Source organism: Esox lucius, chromosome 2 (genome assembly GCF_011004845.1).
Source record: "Esox lucius isolate fEsoLuc1 chromosome 2, fEsoLuc1.pri, whole genome shotgun sequence".
Lineage (NCBI taxonomy): Eukaryota > Metazoa > Chordata > Actinopteri > Esociformes > Esocidae > Esox > Esox lucius.
In genome coordinates, this window is record NC_047570.1 from 33,458,166 (window position 1) to 33,474,311 (window position 16,146).

Sequence of the window (16,146 nt, forward strand, 5' to 3'; positions counted from 1 at the left end):
TTGCCTATCGTCCCGCACTGCTGAACGCAATCCAAAAATGCGTGGAAGCTTTTGAAAGGTCTGCACTGTTGACAGACTGCAGATACCAAAACATTCTGATTTGCAGCCATTATGTTTTTTCAAACTCAAGACTGACCCGACATGACCTTGGGAAAGTTTATATTTTGAAACAGATATTGTATTATTCACATTAAGTTGCTCTCAATGGTTCTGTGTGCACATACTAGGGTGTCCATGAATGTTTAACAGTTTTATCATGAGTGATAAGTAAAAGACATCAAAATGACAGTTCTGAAATCTGGGACTTTAAAATAAATTGCTGTTTAAAAAAACTACATTTTGCATATTTAATATTATCTACTTGATTTATTTTATACCAAATCTTCTGTTTCAGCACTTTTTCGAAGCAAAAAGATTTAAGCTCTTCATGATCCAAACAAACAAACACAGGTGCTCAGAGAATGTGTTGGTCAAAAGCAATTTAAAATATCTAAGCATGCAGTCATTCTTATATAACTAACCAGATGTTATTGATGAATAGGAGCTGGTTATTTTAGTCTATAACCAAAATAGATTTTGGGTATCAAGCACCATCACAACCTAGTTTACTATTTCAGAGTTGAATTACACATTACGTAGAATTTTTGCATTGTAAAAAAAGAAAATATCCATAATATATTGACAGTAAACACATTTACTCACCAAAAATATTTAGGGTTTTACGAGCAATGACAGACGGTGGCAAGAAAACTCTCAATTTTCTCAATTTAGGAAACAAGCACAGATTAGTGAACCATGGTGCCATTTAAATCACTTTTTGAATTTTTTTTATTAAAAAAACACGTATTGTTCTTAGTGTTTGTAAATTGATCGACCAGAAGTGAAATTAAAGTGAGTGCAGTTGGTTTGCATGAAATGTTGCTATAATTCAGCTAAAATATAAAAATGTGGTAGCAAATATAAGATATACCCAATAAACTTCATAAATGTTACTAGTTCTCAGTAGTTCATAGTATAGTTGTTATTATTGTAAACTTTACCAAATGTTTATTGAATTAGATAAAATAATATAATCATTATATTTCAGAGTGTGATAAGGAAGCAGAATATTCATTTTATGCAATGATTACATTACCATCACATATCCATTTCTGAAGTTGCTCCCTTTTAAAAAGATTTACAAAAGTCCCAGGACTTTGATACTCAGGCATTTAGCTATCCTCAAGATGAGAACGTTATTGGGTTATGAAATAATAATTAACTACAAAACAGTTTTGAGATGTGGGATGTGAAGTCTTTGATGCTCCATATCTCAGAACTATGCTTTGCACGAATAGAAGCTCCTGGTCCCAAGGTCTCAACATGCTCAAAGCTGACAACATGCTTTACATAACAGATTTTACTACTGAAGAAAACAAGGACATCACAACCTAAATTATAGGTGTCCTCAATGGAACAGGAAGAAAATCTCAGAGCATTAATTTTATTCTTTAATTGACAAAAACACAAATTCTTTGAAGGCCATGTCTCGCTCTGAAGTAGAAAAAGGTACGTGAGCCATTACATTTCAAACCCTTACGTGCATACCTTTTGTCATGGCTCTTCCAGTTAACTTTCTGGGTTTTTCGTCCTTTCAGACCCACTACGTAGCTCAGGCAGACATGGGCATTGCGTTATACAGTAAACCGTGAGGTCCAGACGCTTTCCGTATTACCTGGGAAATGGCGCTGCGTCTCTCCTCCCTCCTATAAGGGAATTTGGGCCAGACGTGACAGGCATACTCGCCCCCCTCCGAGCCGCACATCCAGTTGCGTTGAAGGGTTCGAGATCGTCTTCTGCTGGGACTCAGAGAGATGAGTCTATGTCGATTCAGCCTTTAGTCTCTGCATGGGCCTCGTATTATGGTTATCTTTCTTTGGGGGCGGCCATTTAATATTTAAGCAAGGCTGTGAGAACATGTGCATTGGGGCAGCCATTTTAATAATTGAAGGACAGCCTTGGAAGCTTTGGAAAATCATTGAAGTTTTTTTTTTTTTTCTACCCCATCCCTTTTCTGTCTCTTGAAGTTTGGCCCAGAAAGCTGTGAGACTTCTTTTTTCCAAGACAGCTGATTCCAAGATCCCAATAGACAAAGAAGGGTAAAAAAAAAAACAGTCAACACACAGGCCAACTTAAAATACAGTGCGACAGTGGCTGTGGGCCAAAATGAAGGAGAGAAACCAACCAAAGGCATCTTTCCTCAGCGTTTTGTTAATACTTTAACTTAACATTTTCCCTTGTGTCCATCAATTAGTTTGACAGTTGTTTTTGGTTCTGCATTGTAAAACCAGGTCTTTGGGATCTGAACACAAAACTAAAAGCTTTCCTGTGAAACTGTTGCAAAATGCGTCAAGGCATTTGTGGTTAGAATGAAACCGTGTAAAACCCAACTGAGACTGCTCTCTCATTTATAGTGGTGCCCTGTATTACATCAGTAAACAATAAAAACATTTTCAAAATACAGATTTAAAACCAGTTTGAAAACACCTTAAGAGACACAATAACTTAAAAATGGCCTGTTTAAACTGCGTTATGAGCACAGTGGCCTTAAACTTCATGCAGAAGATTCCTAATGTTTGGAGCGTGGTAGATAAACAAAGTTTTACCCATCACAGAATTAGCATGAACTACCTTTTTTGATGTGTGCTATTTCTCCAATTAATGTTTAAGGGAAAATAATTAAGAGGTTTCTGCATGATGGCCTTAATAAATATTAACCAACGTCTGGCCCTTCAGAAAGACAAGGGACCCAACCAACAATAGTGTATTAAAGACAACAATGTGTACCCAAGCTTGCACTGCTAATAACGATGATAAGCTGAGTCCAGACATAAAAACGGCCTGAACAATGTCATTTCTATGTTGAGATGACAGACATGCTTTGTTACTGTTAAAAAAGAAACCAAGTCTGAAAACCAACCGTGGGTTTTAAAAGACAGCTTATCCTCCAACCAAATTCCATGTGTTTTGTATGCACTCCAAGGGAATTTGGTAAAAATTGGACATCAGATTGCAAGTGCAAACATGCTTGTGCAAGAGATGGAGCTGCCGTATACAATACTGTATAATCAGCATAGAAGTGAAAATGACAGTTTCTCACTGAGTCACAAATACAACGTATATGAATAATAAACAGTAAAATACTATTTAGCCCTGGGGCACTCCTTTATAAATGTCTGATTCACATCCATTATAACCACTTGAGTTCTATCACAGATTTGATGTTTTGAAATCATAAGCAAGTATTAATTTCCATTCCCAAGGACGACAGTTTGTACAGCAAAACAGGATGATGAACAGCCCTTGGACAGAGCAACACAACTTAGATTCTCATCCATGGCTTTGGCAATATCATTTACCGCCAGAGTGGTCGCTGCAATAGTGCTGTGTCCTGGTCTAAAAAAGACTGATATTGTTTAATATGCTATTTTCAGTCAATAAAAAGATTGCAGCTGTATATTTACATCAGCTGCAATATCCATAAGTGCACCAGAGATAAACAGTGCTGCCTTAACCATCAAATAAGGGTCCAATTTATCAGGCCCTGTAGCTTTCTTTATTAGCATATTTTACTTAATTTGAGGCGGCAGTAGAATGCTTTTCAAAGATGTTGCCTGCTGTAATTAAGTGGCTATTAGAGGCATCAGCAATGATGTCCTTGTCAGTGATAGAACCAGTCTGCAAAAAGGACTGCTTTGGTAAGATTGTGTATGAACTTGCTTCTATGTATGAACTGTGCTATATAAATAAACTTGCTTGCTTGAACTGTTTATTAATGTTTTCCCTGTTTTCAATTACAATTTATTGAAGTACATAGTAGTCTGATTCAGCTTTTCTAACATGCTTTGTACACATGTTCCTCAGTTGCCTGAATACTAGCCAGTCAGAACTTGAAACTGTTCTCCTAGCCTCAGCCCATGTCACATTTCTATAATAAACAGCATCAGATATATCTGAGGTAAATCGGGGCTTAATCTATTCCACCCACATACTCAATTGAATGGAGCCTGAATGAAAATGAAAGATATCCAAAGTAACGTGATTTTATTTCTTTTTTCCTTTTTCAATGACCGCCATTTAGTCTACTGGTTGTTAGTGACAAAGACAACATGCAGGTGTTGGAGTCAATATCCTTCACTTTACTTGTGGCCTTCACTTAGTGACTTCTGATGTAAATGTGTTTAGCACTTCATGACCAAATTTCACACATTTTTCAGTTATGACCTAGTTATCTTCAACACTGGTCTGGAACTCTTGTCTCACGGGGCACATCAGACCTGCAAGTAACAATATTCTAGTTTGTGAAGTGATTAGTAATTCGGGTCGGAATCCAGCCATAGGGAGGAAATCCAACAATTTGAATAATTTATCAACCTGAGCCGTCAATGGGAGTGACGGCTATGGTAATATACTTCCTACCAAGAATACCTAAACCATATGAACTGGAAGAACTGTCTCGGTAACAGGTAAAATAGGTCCAACCCCTTACCAATCGAATGAGCTTCGGAAAACAAAATGGACGTTTCCAGCGTATAGTATAATATCAAATATTCAATCGATGCGCATGAGAAAAACATAGATAAAAACTATTCTAAAAATCAACCTCCAACGAAGCGTGCCCCAGATTATGGTAATGAGAACCCCCCCCCCCCCCCGCGCGCGTCTTTTCCGCTCAGATAAAGCCACTGAGAATGGAAACCAACTTAGAATAGATTAATTTCCGTTCACGGTTCCCTGTCTGTGTGTGTGGCCCTCATCTCTGCACCCATCACAGCGCTTCTTCCCTCGCCTCTCCGAAACCAGCCCCACTGCCTCCCGTCGCGGCCATGGACAGGGGAGCAGAACTTGCCAATAGCACTGTTGAGAGCAAGCAGCGCTTCACACTGTTTGAGTGGCAGAGGGAAGCTTCCTGGCAACTGAAATTAGCCCACATTTTTCAATCGCAGATAATTATAGAAATGTTTACTCCGACTCCTGTCATTCCTGGCATTTTGGGGGGAAAGCATACACCCCATGGGGGGGCTTTCACAACTGCGAAAGTGTATCTGCTGCTCAATTTGAAAAGACAAATAAGAAAAACCGAAATGGGAATATAACTAACTTTGCTAAGTAACTTGTTAGCTACTTTACCTCCCCAACAACATTTTCAGTGGCTGAGTTGAATAATTAAGGGGTGAAGAAATGTATATATATCACTTTTGCAACAAATTGTAAATATTCAGGTCAAAAACATACTTATTTACTGATGTTTTTATATTATTATTTTTACTCTTTAACCAGGGCTCTAATCAGGATTATAGGAAAGTTAACAATTTTATCTGGAACCACAAATAAATATGGTTTTCCTGTTTGCAAAGTGACTGGAAAAAGCTCTTTAGCATGTTAAATATGGCATTCTAGACATCTTTGCTAATCAAAAATTTACATTTTAGAATGCACTTTTGCATGCACCCAAAATCATTTATGGTGGTAAGTGTTGTGAAACACAATCATTCCACTATCACTGCCCCTGGAAGGCCCTATTGATTCGCAGGAATTGGGACATACAGCTCCCGAAAAAATGAAGAGACCACTTCACCTTTATCTCTGCTTTCCAAAAAAGTTGAAAAGGAAGGTTTTGAGTGAGTAACAAAAGGGTTAAAATTAATAGACCACTGCAAATTGAACGCTTCTGTTCCTCACTTTTCAACCTTTTTTTGAAAGGAAAGAAAAAGGTGCAGTGGTCTCTTAATTTTCTCCAGAGCTGTATGTCCACATATATGTGGCTTCCAAAGCAAATCTGATGCCAGAAAGTCTACTCTGGAAACCTTCTACGCCAGAAGGAGTGCACTCTCTGGCGTTTTACCTTGATGGAGCTCATAGACACCCAAGAAGCCACAAGGAGTCGCTAAAGAACAATGCGGCAGGGCAACGATATACGATTTTAAACCCCCTAAACCAGGATGGTGCTGGCCACTTGCACTGCTCTCTGTGGGATTCCATCAGGTATTGAACCCTGGTATAGCAATGATGGAGCTAACAGCAAGGCAAATACTTTAATATTTTGCTTTCATCAGTAAGAAAAAGTATGTTATTTAGTATAGTTGATCACCATTATGATGGTTGTATTTTCTCACAAGACTCAGTAAAGCATATAATGGGAGTGCAATGTAATGTGTTAGAACTAACCCCATACACAAAACGCTTTCACATAATCATTGAGAATTTCTTTACATACATTTTTACATAAATGACTAAACATACAAAGCAGTAAAATTTGTATTTAATATATAGACATATATATGTTGTAATCATTGATTTCTGGAAACTGTCTTATATAAAATACCTACACTTAGACTACAGTTCTTCTGTCAATTTGACCTGCCTGAATGATAAAATAAATATATTTTCGGTCAATAGAAATTTAGTTAGATTCTATATTGTCAGAGTTAGCAAAATAATTTGTGTTACTTTGTACCCTGGTCTCCCCTATTCTGTGAAGTCATCGCTGCAGCCATCATTTTTAGAATGTCGCATTTGATCCATTCCTTCCTTCAACCATTGCACTGATATTTTTAGATTTATTTTCTGCTCTCAAAGACATCTCTCCAAATTTAAATTCATATTTCATCAAAGCCTGCATAAAATGCTGATTATAGAAAATATATCAAAATGAATCCCCAGTGTCTAAAGATGAAAGTGTTCTAATCTTTCATGGTTATGTAACCATTACTTCATTGCTTAGCTTGAAAAAAAAAAATGCATTAAAGGAAAACGTATACTATTAAAATGACTTTTACATTGTTTCCTGCACATGAAATGTAGTTACACAGGAAGAAAAGGTAAATCGTTATTAGGACTAGTGTTGCAAACAAACCTTATCTTTGAATGGAATGCCATATCTCTGAATGGAATTTTCCTGCACAGCATGAAATGCAAACTTGAAGGGAACTGAAGATATAAAAAGGGTTCTACAGTTTGTAATTTAGTAAACTTTGAAAAGTCTTGGTGGATTTGTCCTAACAAAGAAATAGAGTAAACCCCACAAAATAATGAACATTAATTGCAAGCCACATAATTATTACATTTCATTTTGCTTCATAATCCCCTTCTTGCTCTAGAAAGCTTGTATAAATTTAGATACAGCATTAGTAATACAATGCAATCAATTGTAATGCATTGCTCTTGTAGGTTTGTGTGTTAGTTTTAGTGTAGGTTTGTGTGCTAGTTTAAGTGCAGGTTTGTGTGCTAGTCTTTGTCTAGGTTTGAGTGCTAATTTTAGTGTAGGTTTGTGTGCTAGTCTTTGTCTAGGTTTGTGTGTTGGTTTTAGTGTAGGTTTGTGTGCTAGTTTAAGTATAGGTTTGTGTGCTAGTCTTTGTCTAGGTTTGTGTGTTGGTTTTAGTGTAGGTTTGTGTGCTAGTTTAAGTATAGGTTTGTGTGCTAGGTTTGTAGTTTTTCTCTTTTTTTCATGTGCCAGGTTTTGTCTTCACATTTTCCAGATTGACTGATCTTCATGTCAAGTAATGATGATTGATTGTTGATTGTCTTTGCTTATTGGAGCTGTTCTTGCAATAATATGTAATACTGCAGTACAGACATTATGATGGTCTTCTGTATACCAACCCTACCTTGTTAAAACAATTGATTAACATCAGATCTCATCCAAAACATTAAGGACAATATTAGCTTTTTAAGGCACACCAGTTCATTTAAAATGCATTCCATATGACTATCTCACAAAGCAAGTTCTGGGAATGCAAAGAGTGTGCAAAACTGTCATCAAGGCAAAGGGCCACTTTGAAGATCCTACAATATGAAATGTATTTTAATCTGTTCAAAATCTTTTTGGTCGCAACATGACTCCATATGTTATTTCATAGTTTTGATGTTTCTACAAATGTGACTGGCACTGTATATTCACATGGGGTGGACAAAATATCAATGAATGGATTGTTGAACAGCTCCAATCCTTCTCGGACTGCTAACATATAAGACCTGAAGTCTGTGTTGTGGGATGATGCACTGTTCTTCAAGAAGAAAAGCCTCCAGGTCTTGGAAGGATGAAGGTGGACATTTACTCTGCACTCTGTGCTCCAGAACTTCCCATAATGGTTCAATGATGTTCAGATCTGGTAATAGGAGGATACAGAAGGTATTTCACATAATCCTGGTGTTCATAAACCAATCTTGTATTTGCATATCAGTGTGTATTGAGGCATTGTCATCCTGGAATATTGAAACATCCTGAGGGAACGGTGGTATGGAAGAACACCTGGTCATGTAAAATAGTCTCATATTCTGTGGCCAGTGTACAACCATGCAGTGCAAACTTCAGACCCAATGATTCGCAGAAGATGCCTGCCCATACTATGACAGATCTCCCATCAGGTTTAACAGCTGGCAACAGACATTGTGGGCGTTCTCTAAACATGAACCCCTCCGGATGTAGGAAATAGGGTGAAAGATGATTAATCAGAACATGTGACTTTTTTTTCCATCACTCACGGATCCAGGTTCTGTGCCCCTCACACCGAGTTATGCATCTTTGTGCGTTGGCCTTGGATGTACAATCAGTTTCTTAATGGCAGCCCTGCTATAAATTCCATCTTTGTGAAGCTCACAACATAACATTTTTGATGAGACTGAGTCACAGAGGTGCTGATTCATTCTATGGTTATTTTTGAAGCTTCTAGGGCGGACACTTAATCACAACCTTTTAAGTGTCCATCTATCCATGTTGGAAAGCTACAAGCTTCCTCTTAGATTATGCAATTTGTCCATGTTTGGCATGTGGTATGCTCTTTTGAGACCCTTGGACAGATTGAAAAATGTTCCAGTTTTTGTCATCAGTGCACCTGCAAATCAGGCACAGACTATTTGCTCTCTGTGGAACTCTGTTAGATGCCTCATGTGGCTTTGATACCTGAAATATCAAAGTGTTTATTGTCAGACCTCTTTTATAGCTGACACATATGTACTGCTAATTGGTAATTAACTGAATGTGACCTCTGCAGCTGCCTTTCTAATTGTCATTTAGAACTCTTCAATATACCAGTCCTTCTCCATGCGTGTTTCGGTTTATTTAGTCCACCCATTGTATATATAGATAGAGTAGACAGCCAGCCAGACAGACATATACTATATGTTTTCCCTCCAACAGTATGCTAAATGATTTGTAGTGACAGTATGTTTCGTTCCTATTTTCGACTTCATGCAGCCCAGACCAGTTCCATTCATATCCACACAATACACGCAGATAAACAGTCCACCGCCATGTCTCATTTCTCATCCGAGCTTAAACCTGTTACATGCCCAAAACCTCTTTTCAAATCACTAAAATTGCAATAACCTTGACTTGTGTCCAGGTACAGACATAGTTGAATCACAGGTACAGACATAGTTGAATCACTGAGTAAAATTGGAGTAGGAGATACTACAACACTTGACGTTAAGTAGGCAGAACGTCCTGAGAAATGACTAATTATTGTGAGTAGTTGAATAGAGTGGGGGCAAACGCCTGTAGGTGGCAACCCTGCCTCATCAAGTAAAGATCTCTCACACTATACACACACACACAAACATGCACACACGCACGCGCTCGCGCGCACACACACACACCGTCCATTCTCTTAGGGCTTTATGTGTTAATGCCGTAGATCAGCCGTTCATTAATGAGTTCAGAGACGTCTTCCGTCAAACGGAAATTCGGTAGAATGAGACGATGGATTTTAGGTGAATAGTACCGCTGTGTGCAATGCAGTCTGGGGCTTATACACCACTGAGGGACCCAGACCGCCGCAGATTTCAGATCATGAGCTCTGACCATGCAATCTAATGAATTCCATGTGCTCTCTATTCAAGTCATGGACTGCAGCAAGCGCAAGAGCGATTAGAACACATTGGCTTCCTGTGGATATGGATTAAAACGGAATATTGATATTCTACATCACAAGGATCTCTCAAATCCTCCCAGCAATGTCTTTTTTTACTATAGTTACGCTTATGCAGGCTAATGTAGGTAGCCTACCGGACTCCATCAATTACCAGCTTCTGGTGGATGTTTAGCTTCATAGCTGAACATAGGCTACATTCCGCGCGCTCATATGCCATTGGTTTGGAGACTGGGCTCTGCGTTATTTCCCTGGGAATCAAGTTGATGGATTGGCTATCCATGCGTTCGGTGGTTGTTTGAAGAATCTGGACCAGAACCTCGAAATAAGAATCCCGATTCCATTTGAGACATACATCCTATGTATTTATAGACCTCAAAGGCATCGAAAGACTTTTTCCTTTTTTTCTCTTCTTTTTTACAGGCTTGCCAAATATTCTGTCAGTTTGACACCGAAATCTATCATCTTTGTAAAATCGCTTGAACCTCAATGGTAAAAGACACCACCTCTGCAGAGACCCTTTTCGATGAATCTGGTAAGCGGTTTAAATCCTCCAGTATATAGGCAAAAAGAAGAGCTGCGCCAAAAAGGGATGATAATCAATCGAAATGTGGATGGACTATTTCAATTTTGGTTCATGGCATTAAGTGTGTGATCTCAAACTATTTTATAGGGAAATCCTCCCGTGAAATCCTATATAGGGCACCACGTTCAGTCCCAGAGGAAAGGGGTAGCTATGTGAAAGAAATAGCCCCAGACTTATCCCCCTCTCAGAAACTCAGCAGGATTCCCTCCCATTGGAATACTAAGTCAAAGGCTACCGGCACCCCGCGGGTTTTCTCCACCGTGGTTACAGAAATGGTGGTTTCATCCCAAATGAATCCAACTATTTTTTATAATTTTTCATTGTTTTATTATGTTCGAGGTTCATTTTCTTGTTTTTTTTACCCTGCTGCCGCCTGTGTAGCTTAAATGTACGGTTGCCTCGAATGCTTTCACATGGGTGAAAATTGTGCATCGGTCTTACAGCAAGTAAAAACGGATACCTCAGCCCTGGTGTTTTCTCTTTTCGCTTCGTTTTGAGCTCAGTCCCAAATCTTCGAGAAAATGCGTAAGTATGTTTTATTTGATTGCTTAAAATCTTTAACGTCCGTTAAGTTAAGCACTGTAACCTTTCTTATCCATCTATAGGCTTCACGACCGAGTTGTCATTTGGTTGTTCATTAAGACAGTTTTCCCCAATCGCTATAACGTCGCTTGAGGCTATAAGCCTATTTGCAATAGTGTGTGTTTATTTACATTTATAGAGACATAATTAAACCACGAAGCTGTCGCGCGCGTTGTTTGAGCGCTTGTGCGTGCGTGCGTTTATGTGCGTTTTTATGAGAGAGACAAAAAGAGAGATGAAGAGTTGGGGGGTCTCAAATAATTGTATAAATAAATACAAATATATTTAATTTGTGTCATTATGGCTCCGGTTTGGTGCGACAATGCGTTTGGGTTGATTCGAGATGTTGCTACCCCGTGTATAGCCATTAGGGTATACCACTGTTGGTAGAATACGTCATGTGGTCATTCATATTCAGCTCAGGTGTGGTTCGCCATTTGCAGGATATGGGCCACCGGATTGGCCCACCACATTCTCCAGGTGGATTCAACAATAGGTCTGCTTAGATTAGAGACGTTTTTAATAGTGTTTGTCAAATTTATATTTTCTCTCAACCCCCTAGCTCTGTATCCCTGCTTGTTAATCTTCGTAATATTTATGATCCTCAAAGCAATTGACTCCAGCGAAATGTCAGTCCACATGAGTCTGCTTGTGTGTTAACCCCAGCCAGCCTTCGCGGCACGGTCGCTAATGGAACTCGATGAAGGTGCATTCGTCTCCATTTCCCCCCTACGGGAGACCAAGCACTGTTGACCAGAAGTAGAATGATGTCCAACCAGGAGTTATGTAATTTGGTAGTGAATCAGATTCAGAATAGTGGGTGTTCATAGCTGTGGTGACACACGGAGGCGTCATGCCTGAGCGGGTAAATATCGTAGCAGCCCAGTTTGATGGGAGCTGTCCATGGGAAGGTGGTGCTGAAAAGACTTCGGCTGTTGGAGGGCGATCCATTGTTAGGCCCATTATTTAAATTAACCCGAGCATGAAAGTACATTACCCAAAACATGGAAGCCCATTTCTTAAAATAGAAATACCGTGTTCGTCTCAGTGTAGCCTATCCATCCAAATAACCATTCACCCACGGGCCACATTCATTAGAAACTGGACACTCAGAAAACAAGCATGCTTGAATTGACATGCATGGTATTCTGATGGTTTATTATTGTAAACACTGGGTTCTTCAATTATGTGAATTCAAACATGCATGAAGTGTATAATCCTCTCACATCCTGTTACATACTAGCCACTGCAGCAGAGCAGCAGCTCAAGAAGAATGATATTTACCTTTTGGCTTATGCTGGAAATGAATGCCCCTATCATGTCAATATGTTTTGTCAAGACACACACTCCCTAATCCCATCTCTATTTCCAAAACGCTGCTGGCTGCTATAGTCATAATAAAGGCCCGCCACTTATAAATTATGTAATGTTTCATGATGTACTCAGTTTGGTCCTCTGCTGGAAATACTTGAACTTAAACCGGAAAAAGACTGTTACTATGCCATTGCATGGAATATGTTTAACAGTGCAAGTGTAAGTCAACGAAGCAGATTACACTCATGGTGTAAAGTGGCAAGCCTGTAGAGGACTAGGAACATGTACTCAATACTATGTGGTTCCTTTTTTGCAGCCTGGAGCGTTGATTCATGTGGAAATCCACCCAAATGAAACTCTGGGTTTACACTCTGGACTTCAGAAATATAAACTGTCACGGTTGGGCTTGGATCACAATCCATAAGGGTTTGGTCTGAAGGATGTAGATCATGTATACATACATTGCCTGATGGTTTTAGTCCTCAGAACCGGCCTTATATAGGGCTGTGCTATTATTACTGGACCGCCGTTGCGTCGACCTCACTCTGTGGATCTCATATTCAGGCTTCAATCCCAAGTGTGTCACAAGGATTGGCGCCATGTAATTCTAATAAGGCGCTGCCAATCATTCCCAATTCATTGGGGATGGAAATGAGCGCTCTCCTTCTAAAGGTCATTCATAAACATCTGGCTGAGATCAGTGTCCTCCAGTGGAGTCTTGATATCTCCGTCAGCACTGTTAGGCAGGGAATTCTGTAGACGACAGGCGGAGGACAAACTAAGTTCAGTCTCAGAGGACATGTCAAAATGTACCATTTACTGACAGTCCACTGAAATACATGTTTACAGTGTTACACTAACAATACCATTCAGAACACACTGTTGAATCCAAAAAAATGCATGCAGTAAGCATCAAACAGGAGCATGCTACGGCTGGTTCGTACTGAGTAGGTGTCATCTGTGTTAAAGCTAAGAGGAAGTAGAAGAAGGGGGCTTTACTGCTCGTGTCGACTGTAGTCGATATAGTACCTCATACATTACTCTAATGGGCGGTAGAGAGAGTGCCTTTGTTTCCATCTTGCTCTCATCTAGTAAAAGATAATTAATTGTTTGACCGTGTCAGTTCTCCGCGGACGCCAATCGGCAACGCTCGGAGACTACTGGGGCTACATGCAAGTCCATCTGGAATTAAAGCCATCTGACTTCCTCAGAAATGATGTGCTACACATAAATGATACGCGGCCTTCTGAAAATACCAGTCCTTATGAACATCCCAATACAGCGGGAGCTGCCATGTTGGACAATCACACAAGATGTCAGATTGGTTGGAGCCTTTGATCGGGCAAATCCAAATCTGGACTGGTTTGGTCTGGTGACACCAGGTGGGTGTTACTAGTTATCAGGCAGAACAGAAAACCAGTAGTTTTCCGGACCTCAGGTCTCAGATATGCATTTGCATACATCAGGGGCTCTGAAGCTGTAAATCAAATCAGAACGTAGTCTCCCCTTTGGGTCCTCACGGGCCCTGCCTCAGATGAACCTACTATCAAAACAACAGACTAGTTGAACCAAACGGAATGTTGCAGTGTTCCGTGGTTAAACCAGGCTAACAACTGCCGTACATCGCCTAAATATCTCCCAACGCTGTATCCAGCAGGCAGCTGCTGCCTGCGTCCATTGAGTGTTTTATGACTGCGAGCCGGGAGAATAAAATGGATTCATCTGTGTAAAACCGGGTGCAGGACGAGATTAATGTTCATTTCTGACTGTCTTGGATTTTTGTCAATGGCAAAAATGCTGATCCATTTTTCAGATCATTATCTTTCCTGTTGTACACACACTCTGGAAGATTTATGTGTGTATTAACGTTTCGGTTGAGGAATGCACCACAACTCACAGTCAGGGAGACAAATCTTAGTGTTTATACGTGCTTGTGTGTGCATGTTTATGAGTCTTGTGTTTTGGTATGTTTGTCTGTGTCACTTCTTACCAAAAATGTGATTGCTTTCGGTGTTCCCTGCATTGTGACCACATTCACCGGTCTTGTCCTAAATTGGGCTTCCACAATATCGCAGAGGTACGACAGATTTAGCCCTGTTAACGTCCTGCCTGTCCATTCATGATGGATACCACATGCCGTCATGACCCCCGTGCTCTAACATATGTTTGTGTCTGGTCTGGAGACAGCTAGCTGCATCTCGATGAGGTTGACCGCTTTGACTGTCTTTTGAATCAGCTCAACTAAAGTATCCACCAGACAGCACGACCGTTGGAAATTCCTCTCTGTATTCCGGCCACTGTGGCAGTCAGGAACGTCATGGTTCCCTGCTCCCGAAAGCGGATTATTCGGCCAATTCTGCATGCTGTCACTCTGCAATCCTGACATTTAAATCAAAGATAGCATGCTAAATGTGAAGACGCCTGGCCTGGCCCCCTGTCTATGATGTTAGCCTTCTGTCTAACGTGGATTAAGCTTCACATCTCATCGCTGAGAGCAACGCAATTCACAGGTTCGCGGCAGAGACTGGCAAAGCGCATGCTTTAACAGAATCTAAAACCAACAGGTAAAATGTACACCATAATTATAATAGGATGAAATCTGACCCCGTAATCTAGGGTGCAAGTGTTAGGTGTCAGAACAGCCTCACATCTCCAATCCTTGAAGTTTATTTTCGGCTATGCCAGTGGGAAAATCCAGGAGAAACACTGAATTTCCTCCCCTCTCTCACTGAGGATTTCGTGGATGGAATCACAAGGGCAGAGATAATGGGTGCTTTTCGAATACACAGAGGATATGCAGGCCTGGGGAGTTTAGAGTGATCACACTTCAAACGCTTCTTCAGTCTCTGCAAAGATCTGATGTCCTGCACAGACCTGCACAGAACGTGCGCATCTTAAACACACCCATTCACTGAATCACTGCGGGTATGGGATCTGCCTCTGTACTGCAGAGCTTTGCCAGCAGTGTGTAGTAGCTACAGTGTAAACCAACCACCCACCAACAAGCCCTGTTGGCTCCTTTCTGCCTACCTAATCACACTCCCACACATGACAGAATCCAACAGCGCTCCAGATAAAATACAGGTATTTCAGTGGAAGATGGCTCTGCTTTAAAACTTCTAATGCTAAAGCGCTCCAAAGGGCTTTGCCACAAAGTCTCTGCAGTTCTCGTCTGTGCATATCCGTGGGAAGCCTTTGAACACAGTCCTTACCAGGAAATTACTTGAAATATTCTTCAAAAATGTTTATGGGGAAAGATTATTTTGGTTTCACTTAACCCACGCCCTCTCTCTGACTCTGCGCTCGTTCTCTGTCTATATTTACATTTGTCAAACTGCCTTATCCTGAGCAACCTGCAGCAATGGGTGCATGCACTTTTGTACTTCTCATAGTACGAGATAGGAATCGAACCCATAACCCTGACTATATAAGCACCGTGCTTGACCAACTGAGCCACAAAGGATCTATTTCACTCTTGCTCTACCTCTGAGTGAATGACACACAGTGATTCATTCATGCATTGTAGTAGGTCCAATAAAACTGACCAAACAGTGGTTTGGGTTAGGGTCATCCTACAGACAGACCAATTAGACAGTGGTCTCATCCTACAAACAGACCAACCAGACAGCGGTCTCATCCTACAGACAGACCAATTAGACAGTGGTCTCATCCTACAAACAGACCAATCAGACAGCGGTCTCATCCAACAGACAGACCAATTAGACAGATATCTTATCCTACAGACAGACCAATCAG

General features: G+C 40.3%; 1 protein-coding gene across 1 annotated transcript in view; it reads left to right on the forward strand.

Moving 5' to 3' along the window:
- Positions 1–9,620: 9,620 nt before the first annotated feature.
- lrrc4cb (leucine rich repeat containing 4C, genome duplicate b) overlaps positions 9,621–16,146 on the forward strand; it is a 28,488-nt gene continuing 21,962 nt past the window's right edge. Inside the window, exon 1 of the mRNA XM_010895907.4 lies at positions 9,621–11,019. The gene's annotated coding sequence lies outside the window, so the exon portion shown is untranslated. The remainder of the gene's footprint in view (positions 11,020–16,146) is intronic.